The following is a 27,470-nucleotide window of genomic DNA, read 5'->3' as shown; positions in this document are numbered from 1 at the left end:
TCTCTTTCTGATTTTTCATTTTTGGTATATAGGAATGCTAGAGATCTCTGTGCATTAATTTTGTATCCTGCAACCTTACCAAATTCATTGATTAGTTCTAGTAGTTTTCTGGTAGCATCTTTATGATTTTCTATATATTGTATCATGTCATTGGCATATAGTGACAGTTTTACTTCTTTTCCAATTTGTATTTCTTTTGTTTGTTTTTCTTCTCTGATTGCCGTGGCTAGGACTTCCAAAACTGTGTTGAATAATAGTGGCGAGAGTGGACATCCTTGTCTTCTTCCTCATCCTAGTGGAAATGCTTTCAGTTTTTCACCATTGAGTATGATGCTTGCTGTGCGTTTGTCATATATGGCCTTTATTATGTTGAGGTAGGTTCCTCTATGGCCATTTTCTGGAGAGTTTTTATCATAAATGTGTATTGAACTTCGTCAAAAGCTTTTTCTGCATCTATTGAGATGATCATATGGTTTTTATTCCTTAATTTGTTAATGTGGTGTATCACATTGATCGATTTGTGTATATTGAAGAATCCCTGCATCCCTGTGATAAATCCCACTTGATCATGGTGTATGATCCTTTTAATGTGCTGTTGGATTCTGTTTGCTAGTATTTTGTTCAAGATTTTTGCATCTATGTTCATCAGTGATATTGGTCTATAATTTTCTTGTTTTGTGATATCTTTTTCTGGTTTTGGTATCAGGGTGATGGTGGCTTCATAGAATTAATTTGGGAGTGTTTATCCCTTTCCAATTTTTTGGAAGAGTTTGAGAAGGATCGGTGTTAGCTCTTCTCTAAGTGTTTGATAGAATTCACCTGTGAAGCCATCTGGTCCTGGACTTTTTGTTTGTTGGAAGATTTTTAATTACAGTTTCAATTTCATTACCTGTGATAGGTCTGTTTATATTTTCTAATTCTTCCTGGTTCAGTCTTGGAAAATTGTACCTTTCTAAGAATTTGTCCATTTCTTCATGGTTGTCCATTTTATTGGCATATAGTTGTTTGTAGTAGTCTCTTATAATCCTTTGTATTTCTGCAGTGTCAGTTGTGATTTCTCATTTCTAATTTTATTGATTTGCATCCTCTCCCTTTTTATTTTGATGAGTCTGGCTAAGGGTTTTTCAATTTTGTTTATCTTCTCAAAGAACCAGCTTTTAGTTTTATTGATCTTTGCTACTGTTTTCTTCATTACTATTTCATTTATTTCTGCTCTGATCGTTATGATTTCTTTCCTTCTACTGACTTTGGGTTTTCTTTGTTCTTCTTTTCTCTAGTTGTTTTAAGCATAGGGTTAGATTGTTTATTTGAGATTTTTCTTGTTTCTTGAGGTGAGTTTGAATTGCTATAAACTTCCCTCTTAGAACTGCTTTTGCTGCGCCCCATAGGTTTTGGGTCATCGTGTTTTCTTTGTCACTTGTTTCTATGTATTTTTTAATTTCTTCTTTGATTTCTTCAGTGATATCTTGGTTATTTAGTAATGCACTGTCTAGCCTCCATGTATTTGTGGTTTTTACATTTTTTTCCTGTAATTGATTTCCAATCTCATAGTGTTGTGGTCAGAAAAGATCCTTGATACAATTTCAATTTTCTTAAATTTTCCGAGGCTTGATTTGTGACCCAAAATGTGATCTATCCTGAAGAGTGTTCCATGTGCACTTGAGAAGAAAGTGTATTCTGCCACCTTTGGGTGGAGTGTTCTATAAATATCAATTAGATCTATCTGGTCTATTGTGTCATTTAAAACTTGTGTTTCCTTATTTATTTTCTGTTTGGATGATCTGTCCATTGGTGTAAGTAGTGTGTTCAAGTCCCCTACTATTATTGTGTTACTGTCAGTTTCTCCTTTCATGGTTGTTAGCATTTGCCTTATGTATTGAGGTGCTCCTATGTTGGGTGCATAAACATTTATAATTGTTATATCTTCTTCTTGGATTGGTCCTTTGATTATTATGTAGTGTCCCTCCTTATCTCTCTTTTTTTTTTATAATAGTGTTTATTTTTACTTGTTGACAGTTTGCTTTATTTATTTATTTATTTTTGGCTGTGTTGGGTCTTCGTTTCTGTGCGAGGGCTTTCTCTAGTTGTGGAGAGCGGGGGCCACTCTTCATCGCGGTGCGCAGGCCTCTCACTATCGCGGCCTCTCTTGTTGTGGAGCACAGGCTCCAGACGCGCAGGCTCAGTAATTTTGGCTCACGGGCCCAGCCGCTCCGCGGCATGTGGGATCCTCCCAGACCAGGGCACGAACCCGTGTCCCCTGCATCGGCAGGCAGACTCTCAACCACTGCGCCACCAGGGAAGCCCCCCTCCTTATCTCTTGTAACAGTCTTTATTTTAAAGTCTATTTTATCTGATGTGAGTATTGCTATTCCAGCTTTCTTTTGATTTCCATTTGCGTGGAGTATCTTTCTCCATCCCTTCACTTTCAGTCTGTATGTGTCCCTAGGTCTAAAGTGGGTCTTGCAGACAGCATACATATTGGTCTTGTTTTTGTATCCATTCAGCCAGTCTGTGTCTTTTGGTTGGGGCATTTAATCCATTTACATTCAAGGTTATTATCGATATGTATGTCCCTATTACCATTTTCTTAATTGTTTTAGGTTTGTTTTTGTGTGTCTTTTTCTTGTGTTTCCCGCTTAGAGAAGTTTCTTTAGCATTTGTTGTAAAGCTGGTTTGGTGGTGCTGAATTCTCTTAGCTGTTGTTTTTCTGAAAAGCTTTTGACTTTTCCATCAAATCTGAATGAGATCCTTGCTGGGTAGAGTAATCTTGGTGGTTGGTTTTTCTCTTTCAACACTTTAAGTATATCCTGCCACTCCCTTCTGGCCTGCAGAGTTTCTGCTGAAAAACCAGCTGATAACCTTATGTGAATTCCTTTGTATGTTATTTTTTGTTTTTCCCTTGCTGCTTTTAATATTTTTTCTTTGAATTTAATTTTTGTTAGTTTGATTAATATGTGTCTTGGTGTGTTTTTCCCAGGGTTTATCCTGTATGGGACTCTCTGTGCTTTCTGTACTTGGGTGACTATTTCCTTTCCCATGTTAGGGAAGTTTTCCACTGTAATCTCTTCAAGAATTTTTTCAGACCCTTTCTTTTTCTCTTCTTCTTCTGGGATCCCTATAATTTGAATGTTGGTACATTTAGTGTTGTCCCAGAGGTCTCTGAGATTGTCTTCAATTCTTTTCATTCTTTTTTCTTTAGTCTGCTCCTTGGCAGTTATTTCCACCATTTTGTTTTCCAGCTCACTTATTCATTCTTCTGCCTCTGTTATTCTGTTACTGATTCCTTCTAGTGTATTTTTCATTTCAGTTATTGTATTGTTCATCTCAGTTTGTTTGTTCTTTAGTTCTTCTAGATCTTTGTTAAACATTTCTTGTATTTTCTCAGTCCATGCTTCCATTCTATTTCCAAGATTCTGTATCATCTTTACTATCATTACTCTGAATTCTTTTTCAGGTAGATTGTCCATTTCCTCTTCATTTATTTGGTCTTGTAGGTTTTTACCTTCCTCCTTCATCTGTGACATATTTTTTTGCCATCTCTTTTTTTTAATTAGTGGGATTGTGTTCTTGTTTTACTGGTTGTTTTGCCTGAGGCTTCTGACTCTGGAGTTCGTAGGCTACTGGGTAGAGCTGGCTCTTGGTGCTGAGATGAGGAACTCCGTGAGACCTCACTCTGATGAATATTCCTTGGGGTCTGAGGTCCTCTGTTAGTCCAGTGGTTCGGACTCTGAGCTTCCACCGCAGGAGCTTCCACCTGACCCCCGGCTCGCAAATCAAGATCCCGCAAGCCGCGTGGGGTGGAAAAAAAAAAAAAGACCAATAACAAAGTAAAAAATAAAATTAGACTAGGAAACTAACAGATATGTTAGAAAGAATGTAAAAATAAAAATACAGATGAATCAACAACCGGAAAGTAGGTCTTGGCTGTGGAGAGTGGGGCCTAAGCAAGGGTGAGGTTTGGGTGGTGGGTGAGGCCAATGCTTAGGACCCACAGGGCTGGAAAAGGCCCTGGGGGCTGTGGAGGATGGGACTTAGGCTCAAGGAACAGAAGGGGCCCAGGCGTGCCCCCCACCCTGGTCTCAGATGGCAGGGACCTCACCTGGGAGTCCAGCAGGCTTCCTGAGCTCAAGAGCCTGGGGCAAACACTCTCCTCTCCTCTCCTGATCCTGCAGTCTGGGGTCTGGGAGGACCCCTCCCACCTGCTTCTTCTGATCTCCCCGGCCTCCCTCCTATGCCTCCAGGACCAATGTGGCTGGTCAGGGGGCGGTGTTGAAGGGGGTCCTTGGAGGGCAGGGGACCGGCCTGGGAGCTCAGCAGGCTCCCCAGGCCCCAGTGAGCAGGGCAAACTCCCTCTGCTCCTCTCCTGCTCCTCCTGGATGGTCCCTCCCACCTGCCACTCCAGATCTCCCAGCCTCCCTCCTATGCCCCCAAGACCCACGAGGCCTGGATGGGGCTTTAGAGTGGGGAAGCAGCTTGGAAGCTCAGCAGCCTCCCCTGACCAAGTGGGCCAGGCGATCGCCCTCTGCTCCTCTCCTGCTCTTCCCGGAGAGTCCCTCCCACCTGCCTTTCCTTATCTCCCTGGCCTCAGGGGTGCTGATCTTGTCTGGCCTCCACTTCTCCTCCCCCCTTGGTCCGCCTACATCCTACTGGTTCATTCTGGGGTTCCTCCCATCTCCTTGGGGGTCAGAGACCCCAACAGTGGCCAGTAGGTGCCCTAGTTGTGGAGAGACGCTAACTCCGCATCTTCCCGCACCCCCATCTTCTCATCTACTTCTTATTCTAATTAAGCCTTTTATTTTGAGATCATTGTCAATCCACATGCAGTTGTGAGAAATAGTACAGAGAGATCCCACATAGCCTTTATCAAACCTCCTCCAATGGTAACGTCTTGTAAAACTCTAATACAGTATCACAACCAGAATAGTGACCTTGATAGTCAAAATATAGACATAAGGATCCCCATGTTCCCCATAAGGATCCCTCGTGTTGCCTCTTTACAGCCACACCCTCTCCCCATCCCTCCACCCCTCCTTTACCATTTGTGCAACCATTAAACTGTTCTCCATTTCTGTAATTTTGTCATTTCAAGAACATTATGTAAATGGCTCACCCAGAATGTACCTTTGGAAATTGGCTTTTCCCACTCAGTGTAATTCTCTGGAGAGTCATGGTTGTTGTGTGTATCAATAGTTCCTTCCCTTTTATCATCAAGTAGTATCCGTGGTACGGATAGGCCTCTGTCTGCTTAACCTTTTACCCATTGAAGGACATCTGGGTTGTTTCCAGTTTTGTGCTACTCTGAATAAAGCTGCTATATACATTCATGTACAGGTGTTGGTGTGAACATAAGTTTTCATTCCTCTAGGATAAATGTACAGATGTGAGATTGCTGGGTTCTATGATAGTTGCATGTTTAGTTTTTTAAGAAACTGTTTTTTTGAGGGACTGTTCTATTTTACATTCTCACCAGCAATGTATGAGTGATTCAGTTTCTATATATTTTCTCCAGCATTTTGTGTTGTCACTATATTTTATTTTAGCCATCTGGTAGGTACATAGTGATATCTCATTGTGGTTTTAATTTACATTTCCCTAACAGGTAATGGTGTTAGGCATCTTTTCATGTGCATATTGGCTATCTTTATATCCTGTTTGGTGAAATATCTTTCCTTGTATTTTGTCACTTTCTAATTGGATTGTTTGTTTTTATTTTTACTGTTTGGTTTTGTAATTTGTTTACTTGCAAAGGATACTAGTCCTTTGTCAGATATGTGGTTTGCAAATATTTTCTCCCACTCTATAGCTTGTTTTTTCATTCTCTTAGCAAGGTGTTTTTCAGAGCAAAAGTTCTTAATTTTGATGAAGTCCAATTTATCAATTGTCCATTTTATAGATTGTGCTTTTGATGTTATATCTCTGAACCCTTTCCTGGCCTTGAAGACTTTCTATTTTTTTCTAAAAGTTTTATAGTTTAAAATTTTACATTTATGTTCATGATACACTTTGAGTTAATTTTCAACTAAGAAATGAGACTTAGGTCAAGGTTCGTTTTTTTTTAACCCACAGATGTCCAGCTGTTCCAGCACCATTTGTTGAAAAGATTATCCCCTCTATTGATTTGCTTTTGCACTTTTGTCAAAAGTCAGCTGGGCATATATCTGTGGGTCTATTTCTGGGTTCTTTTCTGTTTCATTGGTCTATGTGTGTCTCTACCAATACCACACAGTCTTAATTGCTGTAGTATATAGTAAGGCTTGAAATCAGGTAAAGCGATACTTCCCATTTTATTCTTTTTTCAAAGATTATTTTAGCTATTCTAGTTCCTTTGTCTTTCCATATAAATTTTAGAATAATCTTGCCTATATCTACAAATTATCTTGCTGGGGTTTTGATAGGAATTTTGCTTTCTGTCTTTTTATAAATAACTTTTCTGTAGCTAGCACATATTTTGTGTATTATTTTTAATAGGATGAGAAATGTTTAATTAGCAAAAAGAGAAATGATAACATCTACAAGTCTACCAATATATATACATCCTGCATAGTCTATTTCATAACCAAGCTGTCTTTCAGTTAATATATTATGACTCTTTTCCCATAGCAATATACACATTTCTATGTTATAATTTTAAATTGTTTTATAATATTTACCTGTGTGGATATAGCATCCTTTATCTGATCAATCCCCCATTGTTGGATATTTAGGGATTCTTCTTTTTTTAATTTATTTTTCATTTACTTTTTTTCTGTTATAAATAACACTGTAATAAGTGTCTTAAAGCCACATCTCTGAAAATATCTTATTATTCCCGTAGGAAAAACTTCTTTGAGTAAGTAGCTGGTGTTGTCTAGACTCTTATGGTTTTCTGAACTTAGATGGAGATCCAGTTCCTGGAACTGAGGATAATTTGTTTGTTTATTAGCTCAAAAAAGGATTGAGCATCAAACCTCTTTTTACCTCTGGCTTGCCTACCACCTCGGTTTCATCCTCTTGGAATGCCCCCACTGCCACCCCACTCCGGCTTGGATGGGAGAGGGGACAGATGAGAGATCCAAGTTCTCCACAACTCTCTGTTCTTAACATCTTCTTTGAGGCTCTCCCTGTAGTTCAGAGCTCTGTGTCCTATTTCTAACCCCAGATATAAAACAGATGAGAAATGGATCCTGTGCTTTACTCTTAGATTTCCCCCACACCCCTGCATTTGCCCAGTGATTCTCTAAAGCTGGTTCTGCCTTTCCAGAAGAAGGTACACAGGGACTCATGGGCGCTTACAAGCCCCTCTCCCAACCCTGAGTAACATGTGACTATTTTCAGAAAACTCTTTAAGGGCTTCAAAGAGTAATAAGATAGTTTTCTGGGGTGCTTGTTAAAATTCTTGAATATGTTTAAGGGATTTATATTTTCAAAGAGAGAATGTTTTCTGTTTGATGTTGAGAAAAGATTTTTTTTTCTTCCCTGTGAATTTAAATAATTTGCTTGACTTTCTAGTGGAAAGACCGCAGTGTTCTTACATTCTGGATGTGGCATTTGTTAGACTGCTTAATGACTGACTGCAGGGAGAATGTGTGTGTAAATGATTTTGAAATACGTTTTCAAACCAATGGCCATCTGTAAGTTGTCAACTTTAAAAACAAAAAAAAGGCATCTCCCATGAATAGAGAAGTTTCATTTCTTTGAAAGAAATAGTCACACAAAAAATCATAGTAGTTTTAAATGATCTTTAATGATGACCCAAAAGGTGCCTTCCAGAAGAAATGGAATCAGTCTTCCCCCTTGTGGATAACTAGGAAAGTATCTATTTCTCCAACTAAAATTTACATGGAAGAGTTCTGAGGGAACTGTAGGGCATATGAGTTTTTTTCCTTCTCATTTAAAAGTACATTTAAATAGTACATTTTATGTAAAATTTGTGTTGAAGTAACAAAATATCTCTGTAATAAATGATTGGCTTTATGACTGATATTTTAAAATACACACAGAAAGTAAGTAGAAAGGTTAATACGAGATTGTATATATAATTTATACAATATTCCTTTCTATCTGTCTATGTATCTATGTATATATGTATCTATCTATCACTTTAGAGATTCCTGTCCTGCATCCTCAGAGCCATGGCATCCCTGTGGGACAGGTTGCTCTTCATGTCCCTGTCTAGGTCTTGTAAGCTGAGAGGTTTAGGGTGCACCAGTAGGCTGTGGACAAGGAGCCTGTGGACTCACAGAAGAGATGACAGTAATCATCACTGTCATTTGGTGGGGAGGTTACTATGTTCCAGGCACTAGTCTTACCCTTTATGACTGTTCTCTAAATTAATTCTTGTCACAAGCTTAGGCTGTTATTATCCCCATTTTACAGCTGAGGACTCTGAGGCTCAGAGATGGCTAGAGACAAACTCCCTGCAGGGGACAGGGGACAGGGAAAGCACTAGAGCAGCTCTGGGCATTCGGGGAGGCAGAAGGAGGCCATTCTCTCTGTAATACAGTCTGAGAAAGGGGGACAGAAGAAGTAGGAGGACCTGTTATAAGCTGAATTGTATCCCCCCAAATGCATATGTTAGAGCCCTGACCCCTAGTACCTTCAAATGTAATTTGGAGAGAGGGTCTTTAAAGAGATAACGAAGGCAAAATGAGGTCATTCAGAGGGGGCCTAATCCAGTATGACTGGTGTCCTTATAAGAGGAGATTGGGACATGGACACGCACAGAGGGAAAGTCATGAAGACACGGGGAGAAGGGACCCATCTACAAGTCAAGGAGAAAGGCCTCAAAAGAAATCAACCCTGCCTCTACCTTGACTTCAGACTTCCAGCCTCCAGGACTGTGGGAAAATAAATTTGAGTGTTTAAGTCACCCAGTCTGTGGGATTGTATTATGGCAGCCCTAGAAGACTAATAGAGCACCTGTGGCCACCTGGGAGGTTTCTTGGAGGAAGGCTACTGGCTTGCTCAGGTGGGAGTAGGGTTGCCGTGTGAGAGAAGGCACAGGGGGCAATGTGCCGGGTCTGTTAGGGGCAGCGCAAGTCCAGTGGGCCGGAGGGGGCACTTGCTTAGTGGAGTGAGGAAGCTAGATGGTGAAGGGCCTAGAATGCCAGACCAGAGAGTTTGGATTTGGTTTCCTAAGCAAGAGGGAGCCACCAAAGGTTTCTGAGCAAGGGAGTGATAGGATAAAATCCGAATTTTAGAAAGAGAAGTCTGGGAGCAGGTTAGGTTAGCAGGGGAGTGTCTGAGATTGGGACCAGCTGAAATTGGCTGCAGTTGCCTGGGGTGAGAGTTTTAAGGGTCTGAATGAGCATGACTGGGGAACAGGCCAGAAGTAGATCCCCAAGAAGGAACAGTTCATAGGTGACATGGAGGCCCCACATGAGGGATCCGCATGGCACTGTCTGATAGGTAAGAGATATGATGACCAGAGTGTAGGGGGAGGCAAGGGTCGGAGAAAGAAGAGGACTTGGGTAAGAGCTGTAAACCCTTAGTGGCACCCGTCTGTTACTGTGACTGGTATGTATAAAAGTACGTCTTTGATTTGCCAGCATTGAAAAGCAGACAGTCCTCTTAGGTGAAAGTTTGTCCTTCTGACAAACTTCTTATCTGAATTGGAAGAGGGGCTAGTTGAGCAGCTCATCTGGGGGCCCAGCTGAAAGGGGAAATTAAACACTCATCAGTCCTTTCAAAAAGAAATAAACAATGTTAAAGGTACCAGGGGAGTTCACATTCTTGAAAGCTGCAGGTACCGTGGCATGCTCCTGCCTTGAGATGGTTTAGAACAGGAACTTTATTGGAGCTTCTCCTCAAAAACAGTAGAAAGTAAGAAAATCCTGGGGGGAGAGAAGGAGGATGACGCCAGGAGCGTGGGGGAAAGGGGAGAACACCCCCAAACGGTGGGAGGAAAGTTCTGCTCCTGGACGCACCCCAGGTGAGGGACTTAGGACCAAAGGCCTCAGTTTCTCCTGAAAGAGTGACCTCAGGCCACCTAAGAGCAGCTTCAGGGTGATAAAAGTATCACTTCTGGCAGGAGGAAGAAAACACAAAGGACAATTCTGACCGCCAAAGACACAAATGTGGTGGAGTATTTTTTCCAACGAAGAAAAATCAAGTTGGCAATTGAAACAGAATCCACACTATAGTTGAACTCCAGGTTTTGAGCTGACATCTCACTGAGCATGGGCTACCCATGCAGGTCTCTGCACTCTGGGCCTTAGCTCTGCACCCCTCGCTCTGTTACCTTAGCTGACCACTCCCATCTTATCGAATCTCTGCTTTCTCCAAACTCTACCTGGACTTTAGTAGCACAGGGACCATGTGTCCCTGCAAATCCGAATTTCAAACCTCCTGCAAGACGGTCACATGGTCCCTGTTACACAGATGAGGCATGAGGCACAGGGAGGGCTGATGTCCCTCCCCGTCTAGACTGTAATCTGTCTGGGCAGAGAGCACGCTCTGCCTCCAGAGCAAGGGCTAGAAGCACAGGCTCCGGAGTCAAGGCCCTGGGCCGAGACGCTTAGCCACACTGACCTGGAGTGAGAATCTCCACAACTGCACTCTGAGTCCCTGCCCCTGGGATTATGAGTGTTTTTAAAGTGCTTCCTCAACACAGTGCCTGGTGCTGAGTCCTGGCTCTACCTGGATAAGACAGTCCCCATCTCTGGGCCTGATGATGCCCTGCTGGTCACAAATGTGAGGATCCAGTGAGGATTCAGTGAGGCCAGGAAGGCCAACGCCTTGTGAACTGGCAGCAGCGCCCAGGGGATGGGCCCAGGGATAGGGGCTCTGCTGGACCAAACACTCGAGCTGCAGTTTGAGTACACTCTGGCTTGTACAGTGAGTTAGATGCATCTTCTCTGGGGCTCTGTGTAGGCCGGGATGGCTGAGGGTTTGCCATAGAAATCCCGGAACCCTGGACTTGCACAGCAGCCATGGGGAGGTGGCTCTCTAAAAGTCACCTGAAATGTCTTACAGGTAAAAAGGGCATCAATCCCACAGAAAAGCCTGAGGGGCTGGCCTTAAACTCTCTATATTTATGGGTTAGGGCAAAGTCTAACACGCATTATGAAATGAAGAAAACAACTTGTGATACCTGATTTCCTTTACGTAAAATTAGTTATCGTCATCCACCTCGACAGATACACATGGACACAGGCCAGCCTGAAACCACATTCATCAAACCAGTAGGGACAAAGTGTAGTGTCTGTGTCCCACAGCACAGACATTCTCACATCTCCTCCATGTTCTTTCCGCATCTGATTACAACCTATGATACAGACATTTAAAGACTCATATTTTTATTGAAAGAAAATCTACCTTGTCTCAAGCAAAAATATCTATAAAATCATAGCTTTGATATGGTAATTATATTTTTTCTAATATACATTAAGTTAAATATATTTGCTATCAAATTAAAAACTGTTCGCCTGTGTATCACCTGAAATCATTCTTCAATGGCAAAGTGATTAAGTACTTCATCTTTGGAGTCTAACTGCTTAAGTTTGAATTCCAGCTCTGTCACTTAATACTGGCCATTGATTACTCAATACATTCTTAACCTTTTTACACTTCATTTTCTTCTCTTTACATACCCGATAGGATTATTAAGTGGAAATAATCAATGAAAAATGATCAACATGGTTCCTGGCATAGAATAACCATGCAAATAAATGTGACTATTGAAAATTGGTTCTCTTCATGCCGAAGTGTAACTAGTCCTAAATTTGCCCTCCCACTGTGAACAAATAGGAAAGTGGATAAACCAGGAAACCACTATCTTAAGACAATGGAAAACAGAAAATGCAGGACAGTGATTCAGGCAAGAAAGGGAACAAAGGCGGTGAGCCCTAAAATCACCACAGCTGTCCCCCTGAAGACCCTTTTTAAAATGCAGCAGGGAGGGGATACTCATTCAGAGCACAGTTCCTCAGTCTCTCTGAGTTGAGAAGGCAGAGATGGAGGTTCAAGAAAGATGAGATAACCAGAACTTGCATATGATTCCTTTTGTGTGATTTTAGGGGGACGGCAAAAACCAAAGGGACAGATAACAGATCAGTGGTTAAATGGGGGTGAGGAGAAGGGGGTGCCTTCTACCAAGTGGTACAATGAATGGTGGCCAGGAGGTACCAGGTACCACCTCACAGGAGCCCAGTCTGCACCTCTCTTCCCAAGTCCACATTGAGCCGTGCCATGTTAGCATCTTGGAATCAGCCAGGTGGGAGTATCTACACCAGGGAAATCAGCGGACACTCCCATCAGGGCTTGGTTGTGCTGTTTGTTTTTGAGAGCTGGTTTACCAGAACACCACTGGGCAAAAGGGGTTTTGGGAGAGATAATTAAACTGTTCTATGTGTTTTTTATTGAAGTATAGTTGATTTACAATGTTGTGTTAGTTTCAGGTGTACAGCAAAGTGATTCAGTTATACATACATGTATATCTTTTTTTTTTAGATTCTTTTTCCTTATAGGTTATTACAAAATATTGAGTATAGTTCCCCATGCTATACAGTAGGTCCTTGTTGGTTTTCTATTTTATATATAGTAGTGTGTATATGTTAATCCCAAACTCCTAATTTATCCCTTCCCACCCTCCTTTCCCCTTTGGTAACCATAAGTTTGTTTTCTACATCTGTGGGTCTATTTCTGTTTTGTAAAAAAGTTCACTTGTATCTCTCTCTCTTTTTTTTTTTTTTTAGATTCCACTTATAAGCAATATCATATGATACTTGTCTTTGTCTGACTTACTTAACTTAGTATGATAATCTCTTGGTCCTTCCATGTTGCTGTAAATGGCATTATTTCATTCTTTCTTATGGCTGAGTAGTACTCCATTGTATATATGTAACACATCTTCTTGATCCATTCATCTGTCGATGGACATTTAGATTGCTTTCATGTCTTGGCTATTGTAAATAGTGCTGCAATGAACATTGGGGTGCATGTATCTTTTTGAATTATAGTTTTCTCTCGATATATGTCCAGGAGTGGGATTGCAGGATCATGTGGTAACTCTATTTTTAGTTTTTTAAGAAACCTCCATACTGTTCTCCATAGTGGCTGTACCAATTTACATTCCCACCAACAGTGTAGGAGGTGAACTGTTCTATATTTTGATTAAGGTCATGATTACATGTTGGTGTGCATTTGTCAAAATTCGTAGATCTGTACACTCAAAAGGGTATATTTTATTAACTAAAAAAGATAAATATATAAAAAACTTGAAATATTTAGAAGTTAAAATAAATTTATATGAAAATTCAAAGGACCTACAGTATGTTTTTATTTTTATATTTTAAAAATGTAAAATAGTTTTTCAAATGACCAAAGCTGACAGACTCCTGTAGCTGATTTCAAGGAATATAGTCAATTTATAGCAATGGTTCACAACTGAAAGCTATTTTCCCCCCAGGGGACATCTGGCAATGTCTGGAGACATTTTCAGTTGTCATAACTCAGGGGAAGAGGTGCTACTAGCACCCAGTGAGTAGAGGCCAGGGATGCTGTTAAACATCCTACAATGCACAGAATAGCCCTCACAGCAAAGAATCATCTGGCTCAAGATGTCAGTAGTGCCAAGACTGAGAAACTCTGATCACAGTAATCAAGGCAGTGTGGTATGTATCAACAAAACAGAACACAGAGTCCAGGATGTATGGACCCACACATCTATGACCGAGCTTTGACAAAGGTGCTGAAGTATTTCAATGGGGGAAAGGAAAATCTTTTCAACAAGTAGTGTTGGCATAATGGATAGCCGAATGGAAAAATAAATCTTGATCCCCACCTCAAATCATGTCAATTAACTCAAAAGAATCATAATTCAAAATATAAAAGCTAAAGCTATAGAGCTTCCAGAAGAAAACAGAAATAAATCTTCACAATCTTGGGATAGGCAAAGATTTCTTAGGATTCCAAAAGCACAAATGAAAAACAAATGGATTTCATCAAATTTAAAAACTTCTGTTCCCTAGAAAGACATTGTTAAAAAAAATGAAAAGGCGAGACACAGCTTGGTAGAAAATATTCACGATATATATTTCTGACAAAAGACTTGTATCCAGCATATATAAAAGCTCTTACAACATAACAATAAGACAGACAACCTTACAAAAAAGATATTTTGAAAAGGAGTTTCCTTTTCTAGAGTGATAGTATAAGGTCACTATCGTTCATTCCTCCCATTGATTATGACTAAAGATTCTGAACAAGATACAAAAACCAACTACCTGAGAACTCTAAAAAGTAGATGAAACAAGTTGTGGAGGAGAGTCAAAACTTGGACAAGTGATCCATGCAGGGGTAGTTTTACTAGGTTCCTTCTTTTTCTTTCTGTGTCTCTGTGTCTGTCTGTCTGTCTCTCTGCTTTGCCTAGAGGGCCAACTCCATGAGCACAGTAGCAAAAGCAACAGTGGAAGGAGGGGGACCCTGGAAGGACAGAGAGTGTGGGGGAAATCCAGGAGGAGAGAGAGCCAGAAAAGAGGTCCCTTAATTCTTCAAACCTGCATACAAGTGTTGACCTAACCCCTGAGCTACACATGAGTGGGACAGACCCAAACCAGCACAGCCAAGCTTTGAGAACCAAAATCAGGTTTAAACCGTGTGCATAAAAACTCTTTTAAATGAGTTGTATGATTTCAGGGACCCATATTTTTAGCCTAATCACTAAATAATGTAAGTTCAGGACAGACCCAAACCACCACTACAACACAACACAGCAAAGGCTTAGAAAACTGAACTTAGATTTGAACCACTGCATACAGAAGGTAAGACAGAACTTGCAGCTTGAACCTAACAGAGTTGATTGCCTTCTAAAACAAAAACATCAACTGTCTCCAGAGGATGCTATACAGGACCCAAATCTACACAACATAATATTCACAATGTCCAGGACATTTCACAATTACCCAGCATACAAAGAACCAGAAAAATGTGGCCAGTTCTCAAGGGAAAAGACAAGAGATGCCAGCTTCAAGGTAACCCATGTGTTGGAATTATCAAAGACTTCAAAGAAGCTTTTATAACCATGCTCCATCAGGTTAAAAAAATTCAGAATGAATAAAAGGGTAGAAGTTCTCAGCAGAGAAACAGAAACTACAAAAAAGAACCAGATGGAAATATTAGAACTGAAAAATACAAAATCTGAAATTAAAAAGTTCGCTGGATGATTTCAACAGCAGACTGGTGATGACCAGAGGAAAAACCTGTAAACTTGAAGAAATCAATAGAGATTACACAATCTGAGGAACAGAGAAAAAAGAAAATTAGAAAAAAAATGAGCAGAGCCCCAGGGATCTGTGGGAAAATATATATTTTAAAAATAACATATGTGTCACTGGAGTCCCAGAGGGAGAGGAGAAGTAAACTGGGAAAAAAATACTTGAAGAATATTTGCCCTAAAGCTTCCCAAATATGGTGAAAGACATAAATTGACATATTCAAGAGGCTCTACCAACTCCCAGAAGGGTAAGGATATGAAAAATAATCTATAGTGACAGCAGGTCATAGTTGCCTGGGGATGGACCTGGAGGGAGGGAGAGATTACAGAAGTGCCGGAGGAAATTTGGGGGGGTTGATAAAAATATTTGTTAACCTGTGGTGATGGCTTCTCAGGTGTGGACATAAGTGAAGACTTATCAAATTGTACACTTTGAATAGATGCAGTTTATAGTACTTTAATGATAATAAAGTTGTTAAAATTGGCAAAAGATTTGGATGCTTGCAAATGAAGATACATAAATTGACAACGTGCACGTGAAAAGATGCTAAGTGTCATTAGTAATTAATGCAAATTAAAACCATAATGACATACCACTATATACCCACTACAATGGCAAAAATTTTTAAATAATGGCAAGAATGTGAAGCAACTAGAATGTTCATACATTGCTGTTGAGAATGTAAAAATGGTACAACCATTTTGGAAACAGTGTGGCAGTGTCTTATTTAGTTAAACATGCACTTACCATGTGATCAAGCTATGCGCATCCAAGGTATTTCCCTAAGAGAAATGAAGACTATGCCCACATAAAGTCCTGTACCTATTCAGAGCATCTTTATAATGGACATGATGGAAACGCCTCTACCCAGATGAGTGGATAAACACACTGTTATGCCATACAATGGTGTACTGCTCATTGATAAAAAGGAGCGAACAGTGCCACAACAGGGATGAATCTTCAAATGTGGAATAAAAAGCTTCACACAAAAGAATGCATATTGTGTGATTCCAAAATGAATCAGTAGCATCAAAAAGCAAATCAGTGGTTGCTTGGGGTTGGGAAGCAGAGAGAGGATTACCTGAAAAGAAGTACTTCTGTATATTAATTCTGGGGTTGTTACATTAGTGTATAGATTGATTGGTATTGGTGAACCGTATACTTTTTAGTGTATGTAAATTAGACCTCGATAAAGTTGATGTTTTAAAAGATGACTGTATAACATGAATTGAAATTATGATAAAACTAAAGAGATCAAAACAATATGGTATTGGTACAAAGAGAGACAAAGAGAGGGACAGAACAATAAATTCGAGAAACTGACTTGTGTTTGAAATAGTTAAGAACTTAGAATGTGGGTTTACTTTGGTATTTCAAATCAGGTTGGGGGAGAAATAAATTATTCATAAATGATGTTGAGTCAACTGACTAACCATTCAAAATATAAAATAAAATTAGAGCCTTATCTATTAGAGCCACATGGATTCGAGGGTTAAGTCTATTAAAAGAGAAAAGCGGGCTTAAACGGCCCAGCAGTCCATGGGTCCCAGGGCAGAGAGATGGGGGAGCCCTGCCTGGGCCCCGGGGGGTCCGCTGGGTCACGCTTTGCCTGGAATCCTGCACTGCGGAAGCCTGAGGTCCTGGAGACGCCCAGGCCTTGTGGCTCCCCCATGGTGGGCTGGGGCTCTCCTGTCTTGAGCCCTCAGGCTAAAGACTAACTGAAGTCCTCTTCTCCAGGCTGTCCTAGTGCTGAGGCTCAACTCTCCAATCTGTAAAATGGCCTAACAGTGATGCACTTTCTGACTTGAAAGTCTGTAGCGAGGACTGCATGTGGGAATCACCCAGTGGGTAGGACGCTTGGGAGGTGACGACAAATGCCAGTCTCTTCCCTCTGAGCAGGAGTACCAGACCTGGGAGAGAAGCCGGGGCTGCTGGCTCCATGGGAGGAAGCAGGCATTCGGCGTAATCAGTCCTTCCACAGCCGTCTCACTTCGTGCTCACTAGTGACCAGGGAAGAACAACACAAGAGGGGCTGCTGAGATGGAGAGCAGAGACCCGGGTCTCGGCTGCATCCCTGAGGGGACTGAGGCCCCCAGGTAAGGAGACGTCCAGACGCCCTGGGCTGCAGAACAGGTCCTTGGGACTCCTCCTCACCTCCTGCCAGAGGCCCTGGGGGACTCCACGAGTCTTGGGGCACAAGTCCCTGAGCAAGCTCACTGGCCCCGTCGTGGAGAACTGATCTGATTCCAGAAGATGTCCACCTTCCCTTTGTCCCCCTGAGTCTCTGGGGGAGAGCTGGATTAAGCTGAATTAAGAGGCAGGTGATGATCCCAGGTGTTGGGCGCTTGGGCAGGAGTCTCCATGGTAACAGAGCCATCTGGCTTTCTTGCCTGGCACCAGGCCTTGTGACTTCACGATGGAATCTTCTCTGACAGGCAGAGGGGGATTTGCTAGGGGGAAGAGGAGGTCAGGAGGAAGGCACCTGCTGAGGAGGCTCTGTCTTTTCAGCCCGACTCTGAAGATGAGACTTGATCTTGTCATGACTCGGGGCTACTGCTGACTCTGGAACGGCCTCTGGAGGCGGTGTCCCAGGGACAGCGCAAGCAGCATTGTGCACGTGCCATTTTGCCGAGCCCCCCTGGGGAACTGGAGGCACACCTGGCCTCCTTCAATCCAGGCCTGGCTGGTGAAGTGGAGCCAGGACCCAGGCGGGAAAGGCTGAGGTTCAGGAGAGCTGCTGGCCCACGGCAGGGAGGTCCACGCTGGGCCAGCGCTACCACATGGCAGGAAGGGTAAGGCCTAGGTGAGCCCAGCCCACAGAGGGGGCTGCCGTCATGGTGATGGGCCTCTCCCCACAAGCTGCTGGCCAGGTGGGGCTGGGAGAGTGCTACCAGTCTTCATCCTTATGCCAGATCCCTTCATCCACGCAACCAGCCATCCAGCCAACCTGCGTGAACTAGTGTCCTAGGGCTGCCGAAACAAGTCACCACAAACTGGGTGGCTTCACACAACGCAGATTTATTCTCTCACAATTCTGATGTCCAGGAGCCAAAATCAAGGTGTGGGCAGGGTTCCTTCTTCGGGGCTCAGAGGGAGAATCTGCTCCTTGCCTCTCTCCTGGCTTCTGATGGTTGCTGGCAATCCTTGGCATTTCTTGGCTTGTGGCAGCGTCTCTTCAGTCTCTGCCTCCATTGTCATGTGACATTCTCCCTGTGTCTGTGTCCAAATTTCCCTCATCTTATAAGGACACCAGTCATTGGATTTAGGGTCCACTCTAATCCAGGATGACCTCATCTTAACTGGGTTCCATCTGCAAAGAGCCTATTTCCAAATAAGGTCTCATTCACAGGTACTAGGGGTTAGGACCTCATTTCTTGTGGGGGACACAGTTCAACCCACGATACCGTGTAAATCACAGTGAGAAGACCACAGGCTTCAGAGCAGGGCAGACTCGGGCTCAAACGCCGGCACTGCTACTAGTCTGTCCTGTCTCTTTGGCACAACAAAGCTGGAAAGGCAAGTCTCTCCTCACAGGCCTCTTTAGGATTCCTGGAGAGAGAGGACTGCACAGCGCAGGGCCCATGGGGTGTCTGGGGAGTGGCAGAAACTCAGCAAAGGTGGCTTGAGCAAGACACATGGAACTCAGAAGAGGGCCTGGTACCCACTCTCCAGGAAGTTGCAGTCAGCAGGACAGCAGGCATTTAGCAATGGTTAAGACTTACGATGGGGACCGTGTACTCAAGCTGCACGCAGGAGTGTGTGCCACCACATGGCCTTTGGTGAGGGAGGGGCGCTCAAGGCCCAGAGTCCCCATCAAGGATCAAGAAGGCCACGGCCAGACCACAATAGGTCCCTCCTATTGGGAGGGTCCTCCAATAGGGGCCCAGAGGCCACACATGGACCCCATGGACCCCACCATGTACCCATGGCCCTGACAGGCAAAGGTGGAGCATGGGCTGGCTTTTCACTGACAGGTGCTCTGGGTCCCTATGTTCCCTCAGGGCCTGGGAAGTAATTCCTCGTTCTCCACCCCACCCTCCCCCCAAGAAATGGCTTCTCCCTCCTGTCGATGTTGAGTCTGGCAAAGACTTTGTTCCTGGCCAAGCCCAGTTCAGTACTCTTTCTTTCTTCCTCTTTCCTTCCCTCCAACCTTCCTTTCATTTCTTCCAATGTTTGGTATCTACTGTATGCCAGGGCTCTTCTAGGCTCCAGGGATACGGAAGACAGATGGGTCTTGCCTTGGTGGACTTTATAAATTGTAGGATGAAAGGCATTAATCAAGTAATCATGCAGACGAATGTTTCACAGAAGAGGAATGGGTGCCTTGAATGAGAGGAATCAGGATGGTGGGAGTCAATGGTAGAGTGATGCAAACAGACCAGGGGAGTACAGGAAGAGACCTTAAGCCAAGAGCTGGAGAAGTTGTCAACTAGGAAGAAGGAGAGGGGAGAGATTCCAAGCAGGAGCATTAGCAAGTGCAAAGGCCCTGTGGCAAGAGGATGCTTGGCAAGTAAGAAGCACCTAGAGAAGGTCTATGTGGCTGGACTGGACAGAGTGAAGGCCATATGAGATGCACTAGAGTCAGCAGACTAGACTGATCATTTGTTGGAAAAACATAGGCTGAGTGCCTACAATGAGCCAGGAACACCAGACAAAGACCACCACACACACGGAGCAGGCAGACCACTGGCTAAGAAAAATGCTTCAGTGCAGAAGTGAAGGGCGAAGTGATCCGGAGTCACGTGGTGGGAGGCAGGGGCTGGGAAGGCTCCCCTGAGCTGAGAGTCTAAGAGAGTCTTTAGAGCACAGGCTCTAAAGCAGGACCTGCTTGGTGTGACTGAGGAAGGGCAAGAAAGCTGTTGTGTCCCGCGGGGACCTTGCAGGTGAGGCTTGTGGGTAAGCCGACCCTGGATGGGAGCCACCCTGGGTTGTAACGAGGACAGCCACATTTGGAAAACCCCTCTGGCCTCCAATGTAGGTAGAAGCTGGAGAGACTGGGGGAGTTGGGTGCAGTGACAGATGGAACTCCCTTCTCTTCCCAGACGTCCCAGAAGAGCTGCGAGGCTGAGCACAGAGTCTTGCCCTCTCAGAGCCTCCTGCAGGAGGACGACCCAGAGCCCCCGTCCCGGCAACTGCAGGCCACCGGTTCAAGGGACAGTGAGCCCTGCAGCAACCTTGACCTCCCCCATGGGCCCCTGGTGGCCTTGGAGTACCTGCCCTTCTTCCGCACCTACGGGCAGCTCCTGGCTGAGGAGGAGCTGGCCCCGTGGCCCGAGGTTTGCAGGGACTGAGGAGGAGACCAGAGTATCAGAGACGAGGACTCAGAACCGCCCAGTGGCTTCTTCCCTCACTACCGCTCCAAGGAGGAGAGTTTTCCCAGCCTGGCCCTTCCTGGCAGGTGGTGTGCAGGCTTCCGTGACCCACCCACCAGGAGGGAGCTGCAGGACGACAGTCAGCGGCAGGTGTTCTGTGAGTTAGGGAGGCCACAGAGGGTGCAGGCAGCAGCACTGGGGGCCCTGGCAGACCTCTGTCCCAGGCCCCCGCACCCCAGGAAGTGACCCTCCCACCCCGGCTGCTCCCACTCATCCGTCCTAGCTGGGAAACCTGCCCAGTGGAGAGCAGCTGCCCCAAAAGTGCCTCCACAAAGCAGAAGGGGCAGGGCTGGCTGGACACCTGAGAGGCGCAGAGACCAGAGACGAGTTTGTAAATAAATCATTCCACTACAAGGGCTGGCGTTGGTGCAGTAATTTGATGCTTTGAAGTAATACCTGTGGCTTCCATGTATTGAGCATTTACTGTGTACTAGGCATCTCACAGAGACCATCTCCATAATCCTTAGGGGCATACACTTGTGTCATCGCCATTCTACAGTTGAAAAAGCAGGCTCAGAGAGGTTAAGTAACATGCCCGAGCTCACACAGCTCACCAACAGAGGAGCTGGGATTCACACCCAGGTCTGTCTGACCGGGGTTGGGGGGGCCTGAGTGCTTGAGCACTTCCCCACATGCCCCTCCTCCGTGAGTCTTCACACGGCAAGGACAGAGCCAGCTGCTGCCTGCCAGGCTCCCTTGGACCCACGCCCAGCTCTCCTTTCCTCACTGCCCCTCTGCCTTTCCTTCCCCAGCTTCCTGCTCTTTGGAGCAGCAGGCAGGACACAGCGACACAGCACACATCTGCCGAGGCCCTGCCTTCTTGGACTCCGTGGACATGCTGTCTGGTGCCCCAACTCCAGGTTCCCCCCACGCACCACAGCAGAGGGCCCTGAGGCTGAAGCACATGGGATGAGGACACATGGGTGTGTCCGCCTACCCCACCCATTCCTGGGACTGAGCACACGGACGTCAGCTTCTGTTTGAAACTGTCCTTGAGTGCCCAGTCATACATGTCATGTCCCACATTCACAGCCAGTCTTTCCCGCGGTGCTGATTCCATGACCCACACACCCCTGATGGCTGATTCCTGTTCCTGCACCAGGGGAATGCCTGCACCTCCTCCCCACTCTTCCTGAGGATGAGGAGGTTGAGGAGGAGGGAAAATAAATCAGTCAGTCACACTTCAAGTACATGGAAGAATTTCTTCTAAAGACATCCACTTTTTGATATTTCCTGCGACTTCCCTTTGGGCTGGGGGACTTGGGGTTGGGAGTGTGATGGACGAAATCTAGGTGCCCTTGCTGGAAGACTCCATGGCTTTGCTCTTGGAGTGGGGGAATTGGCCTGGTCCCTTGTGTGTTCCTCAGGGCCGAGTCTGGGCTGGGTCTGTGCTGGCTGGCATCCTTGAGCCCTCACTGCCCTCAAACAGTTGCGAGGTGTCTGGGTGTGAGTTAGAAACCAGGGGGGCCACTCGTTCTTTGTGCTCTCTGAGCTGGGTCCCAGGTACGGCTCCCTCGGTCCGTGTGTGAGGCTTGTAGAGCACAGGTAGGGCTGGGAGCCCTGCAGCCAAGTGCCAGGGCTGAAGAGACCCTGGAGCTTTTCAAGACTGAGAGCTCTCTTGAGGGAGTGGTTTGCAGGAAGGGTCTGGAGCAGAGAGATCCCGGGTAAGGGGATGGGCTTATCTCCAGAGCAATTTGCTTCTCATCCATCCAGCTGGAACTGGCCGGGAGCTGCTCTGTGCTGACACAGACGTGAGCACACATGAGGACGCAGAGGCCGGAACAATGGTGAGAGTTAACTTTTGTTGAGGGTTTACTGTGCACCAACCACAGTGCTGAGCACTGCACATGACTTAACACACTGATTTTGACTTTGGTTAGGTACAGTTAGCAGCCCCATTTTACAGAGGAGGATGTCCAGGCACAGGGAGATTAAATGGCCAACCAAAGAATACAGAGCTGGAAAGCTTTAGAGCTCGGATCTAAACACTATCTAGCTCTGGAGTCCATGCTCTTAACTATTATGCTTGTATTAGATGTCTATTTCCATGTAATAAATTATCTCAAAACTTGGGGGCTTAACATAACAATAAACACAATTTCTCACAGCATTAAGGTTCAGGAATCTGGGAGCAGCTTGGCTGGGTGATTGTGTCTTGAGATCGCTCGTGAAGCTGCAGTTAAGGTGTTGGCCAGGGCTGCAGTCATCTGAAGGCTTGACTGGGCCTGGAGGATCTGCTTCCTCCCTCACACGGCTGGCAAATTGGTGCCGGTTCCTGGCAGGAGGCCTCAGCTCCTCACTTCGTGGGCCCCTCCACAAGGCTGCTTGAGCAGCCGCACAACATGGTAACTGGCTTCCCCAGAGCAAGTGATCCCAGAGACCAAGACAGAAGCTGTAATGCCTGTTAACAACTGAGCCTCAGAAGTCACATATTTTTGCCTCTGCCATATTCTGTTGGCCACACAGGTGAGCTCTAATTCAGTATAGAAAGAGACCTGACAAGGGCATGAATGGTGAGAAGCATTGGGGACCATCCTGGAAGATGGACTACCATATGCTCCAATATAAGGTATAGTGCCAAATTCTGGGGATTCGTGGGGAGAGAGGGCTCATTCACCAAAGCAGGCCCTAGAGTTGGGGTGCAGCATCAGAGGGAAGTGGCATGAACACTGTACTTGGGAGGGGTGTGCTAAGATAACAGGGCTGTATCCCCAGAACCCAGCATTATGCCTAGTTCATGGGAGATACTCAAGCATTCATTGTTGGGTGAATGGATGAGGCATCAATAAAGGCAGAAAAGGGGGCACATTCTGGTTTTATGGGGCCTGAACTTAGGGGAGGAGTGGAGGAAGGGGGATGGAAGCCACCTTGGTCATTCTGAGGCACCTTCGGAGGCTGCATGCAAGAGGAAAAAGGTGGAGCTCCTCCGGAGAAGGTGGAGAGGGGGCTGGAAGAAGTGACAGGCAGGGGCAGAGCCGGAGCTCGGCTGCTTTGCTGGGAGATCCGGCTGCAGCAGAACCATGTAAGGCATGAGGCAGTGGGCAATTTCCCTTCTGCACGCCCCTCCCCAAGTGGACTTGTACCTCATTTAAGGCTGGTTCTCCTCAGCCTTCTCCCTGGCTACAGATTTGTCACTTAGGAAACCTCTATTCTGGAGAAAATTGAATCCACATGGTTTTGAGATTTTGTTCTTTTAAGTTTTTTCTTTGTACTTGCATCAAAAATGAGATGTCCTTGGAGTCCTCTAAATCTCCCCTCTCTTAAAAACAGGAAGTTGCTCTTTGCCATGTTCACACTGACCCTGGAACAGAGAGCAATGGTTTTGGGTGGGTTCCAAGCTGAGAGTTTTGTCACCCCGTCTCTTTCTTTGAGGTGTGGGTTCTTAAGTCTGGCCTTTCTTTTAATAGATGGAGAAACTGAGGTCGGGAAGGAAGAGTGCATCCAGAGACGCACAGCAAGTGGGAAGACCTGTGCTATCTCTGCAGATGGAACATGTTGCTGGTTCTCGTGCCCACGCCCCACCCTCACCCAGAGGCTGATGAGTGTGCTGTGCGTGTGCTGGGGTGAGAGGAGCGAAGGGACACCACAGCCCTTCTGAGAGGCTGGACCAGCACAGGCCTCAGCCTCCCCAGGCAAGCCCGCCAGGTTCCCACAGAGAGCAAGGCTGGTGTGCAAGGAGCCCAGGCCCGCCTCAGGGTGGGCCAGGGAGGTCTGTCCAGGTGAGACACAGCTAGCCCCCAGATGGGTCCTCCGTCCACTCACAGGGGCGGCAGGAGGCCTGCGGACCGCCGATAGACAGCAGATGCCACCGCCCACAGAGTCACCTGGCTAGCCAGGGTCCTGGAGGTCAGACTCCAAGCCTTCAGCCTCCTCTCCCACAGCAGGCGAGCTCTTTTGGCGCCCGTGCTCTCTCCTGCCTGGGGTCACTCAGCTCTGCCCTCTGCCTGTGATGTGATGGATGCCGTCTCTACAGGCTCTGCAGGCCAAAATCCAGATCGTCTTTTTAGGACCAGCTCCTTCCTGAGACTTCGGAGTCTGGCTCCTCTTCTTTTCAGCTCAGGCATGAGATGAGGTTTCCTGGTCTCCCTCGGGGACCCGCCGCTGAAGTTTGAGCCGGCCGGTGGAGGAGACTCGCCACACGGCGGCAGGGATGGGGCCACCATTCCCAACACAGACTCCTCTCTCACCATCCGAGTCACCAGCTCTCTGCACCCCAGGTGGTTCAGCACACAGCAGTGCTCAGCAGAGGCCGCTGGATGTGACCTCAAGAGCTGCAGTGGAGTGCCTCCGCCATCGCCCACCCCACACCCCTCTTCTCCTGCGGAAATCCCTCAATCCCAGGTTTCCTGGTCCCTGACTTGCCCGGCCTCCACTTGTCCTCAGCACAAGCCCGCTTACGCCCATCAGCTGAGAAGAAAAGGGCAGGCTTGCCTTGTTCTCAGATGTGCACAGAGCCGTCTCAGCCCACAGGACCTTGGCAGGGAGGCAAGGACTGAGGGCAGCCCAGGGCGCTCCCCTCGATTCCTGAGACATCTGCTCCAGCCGCCCTAAGAATGTGAGCGTAGTTGGCAAAGGTTAATACCATCTCCCCGATGGTGGAGGAGCTGAGTCAGAGAAGTTAGGACATTTATGCACAGGGGCCAGGGCTTTGGGGAAGGTCACCTCCACTTTCTGAGGCTTGACCAGGAGGCAGCACCTTGGTCATGAGCTGGGTCCTGGAGTCAAACAAAAAGTGTGAATCGTTAATCCTCCACTCACGGAGGTTTTGTGCGGTTTTGGAGAAATTGCTTAACTAACCTGAGCTTCATTCTTCTCACCTGAAAAGTGGGGAATTGCCTCACAGAATTCGATGAGCTAGTGTAGGAAGAACATAGAGCACTGGCCCCGCTTGGAGCCCTGAGGTGGAAAAGAACCTGGTAAATCTGAGGCCTGGATGAGTCAAGGCAGGTTAAGAGATGGAGGTGTCACCTCTCCTTACTGGGGGCTCTCCCTCCAAGTACAGAGTCAGCTTCCAGGAAGCCTCAGATGGGTCCTCATCAAGCCCCTCAGAGGTCCGCTCTGGCACCCTCAGACTCCTCCTGAGCCTCCCGTGTCAGCGCCTCTTTCGTTGCCCAAGTGTATACTGGCTCTGAGTCTGCCAGCCCAGTGCCAGGGAAACTGGGCCAGGAACCTCTCCCCCTGCTGCAGCCAAGCCTGTCCTTTCCTCCTGGGAGTTCCAAGTGCTGTGCAGCAGCGCCCTCTGCTGACAGATCTTAAGAAGACACCCACAGCCTGCATCTCCATGGCCCAGAATTTTACGCTTCTCTGGACACTGAGGAGACTTGTCTCTACTCTACAAAAAGCAGAGGGGAAATTGAGCCCTGGACTTGCCCAAGGTGCCCAGTGAGCAGCAGCACCAGAAGCAGAGCCCAGGTAGCCCAGCCTCCCAGCCTCCCAGCAGCTGCTTTGCCCCCTCACTTCACAGCCACTCGCCTCTGTTACTTGACTTGGAGCATCAAATTGAAGGGGCACTGGACCAAATGCAGTCAGAACATGCTCTGAACAGACTCTCTCAAAGAACTGTCAGTAAAAGAAGGACTCCTGCCCCAAATGAGAAACTCCAGTAGCACCTTCAAAATCACTCATCAGAGTCAGGGAAGGGACCCCAGAGCTCCCATTGTCTGAGTCCGGCACAGGAGTGATGCAGCAGGTACAAACACCCAAAGAAGAAAGACAAGACATGCATGTGTCCCACTTCATTCATTCATTTGCACTCAATCATTAGTCATTACCGTTCATCTGCTCTGCAGCAAAGGCTTAGAATGCAGTGGCAGTGGACAAGGCGGACAGCTCCTACCCTCCTGGGCCTCCCAGGCATTGCACAAAGACTGACCAACACAGTGAGGGCTGGAAGGAGAAGCAGGGAGCCTTGAGAGGGGCAATGAGAGAGCCCTCTCTGCAGAGGATGTTTCAGCTTAGTCCTGAGGGAGGTAGAGCTGGCCTTGAGGATGGCAAGAGGAGGGAGCTGCAAGCAGAGGGAGCGATTAGTGCAAAGGCCCTGAGCTGGAAAAGCATCTGGAACTTTTGAGGGCCTGCAAGGAGCCAGGCTTCTGTGACACGCCAAGAAAGACCCTGGTCTCTTCTGCTCTGCCTGCCTTGTATCTGGACTCCCTCTTTGACTGCCAGCAGTCAGCAGGCCCTTCAGACTTGGTCTCCATGGCCTCCCTCTTTTTTTTTTTTTTTTTTTTTTTTGGCGGTACGTGGGCCTCTCACTGTTGTGGCCTCTCCCATTGCGGAGCACAGGCTCTGGTCACGCAGGCTCAGCGGCCGTGGCTCACGGGCCCAGCCACTCCACGGCACATGGGATTCTCCCGGACCGGGGCACGAACCCGTGTCCCCTGCATCGGCAGGCGGACTCTCAACCACTGTGCCACCAGGGAAGCCCATGGCCTCACTTTTTAAGGCCCGCTGAGCAGTGATGTCCACCAGGCCTCTGCCAGGCTCTGCAGGTCCAGAAGAGAATAAGGCAGTGCCCTCTTCTCAGCGTGTCCACAGTCCTGACGGGAAGACAGACTATAATCCATAGAGTGTGACGGCAGTGCTATGCATATGCCTGGAATGTTCTGGAAATACAGTTGAAAGATAGCAGATCCAGCATGGAGTGGGCCATGAGTGCTTCAAGGAAGGCCTATCAGGAGAAGCTGTCTGAGCTGAGTTTCAAAGGAGTAAGGTAAGGTGTGAGGGTTAGCTATAGAAGAAGTGGGGAAAAGGGGGTTCCCAGCAAGGGAACATGTGGGCGGGCACACATGTGAAAAGCATGTGGGGCGTGCAGGACATATTACTCAGCTGGGGCTTTGGCCTGAGGGGAGGGCTGGGGTGGTAGGAGGTGAGAAGTGGAAAGGCAGCCGGACCCAGGCCCACAGAT

This window comes from Hyperoodon ampullatus (genome assembly GCF_949752795.1).
Source record: "Hyperoodon ampullatus genome assembly, chromosome: 4".
Taxonomy (NCBI): domain Eukaryota; kingdom Metazoa; phylum Chordata; class Mammalia; order Artiodactyla; family Ziphiidae; genus Hyperoodon; species Hyperoodon ampullatus.
Note: the sequence above shows the minus strand (reverse complement) of the source record.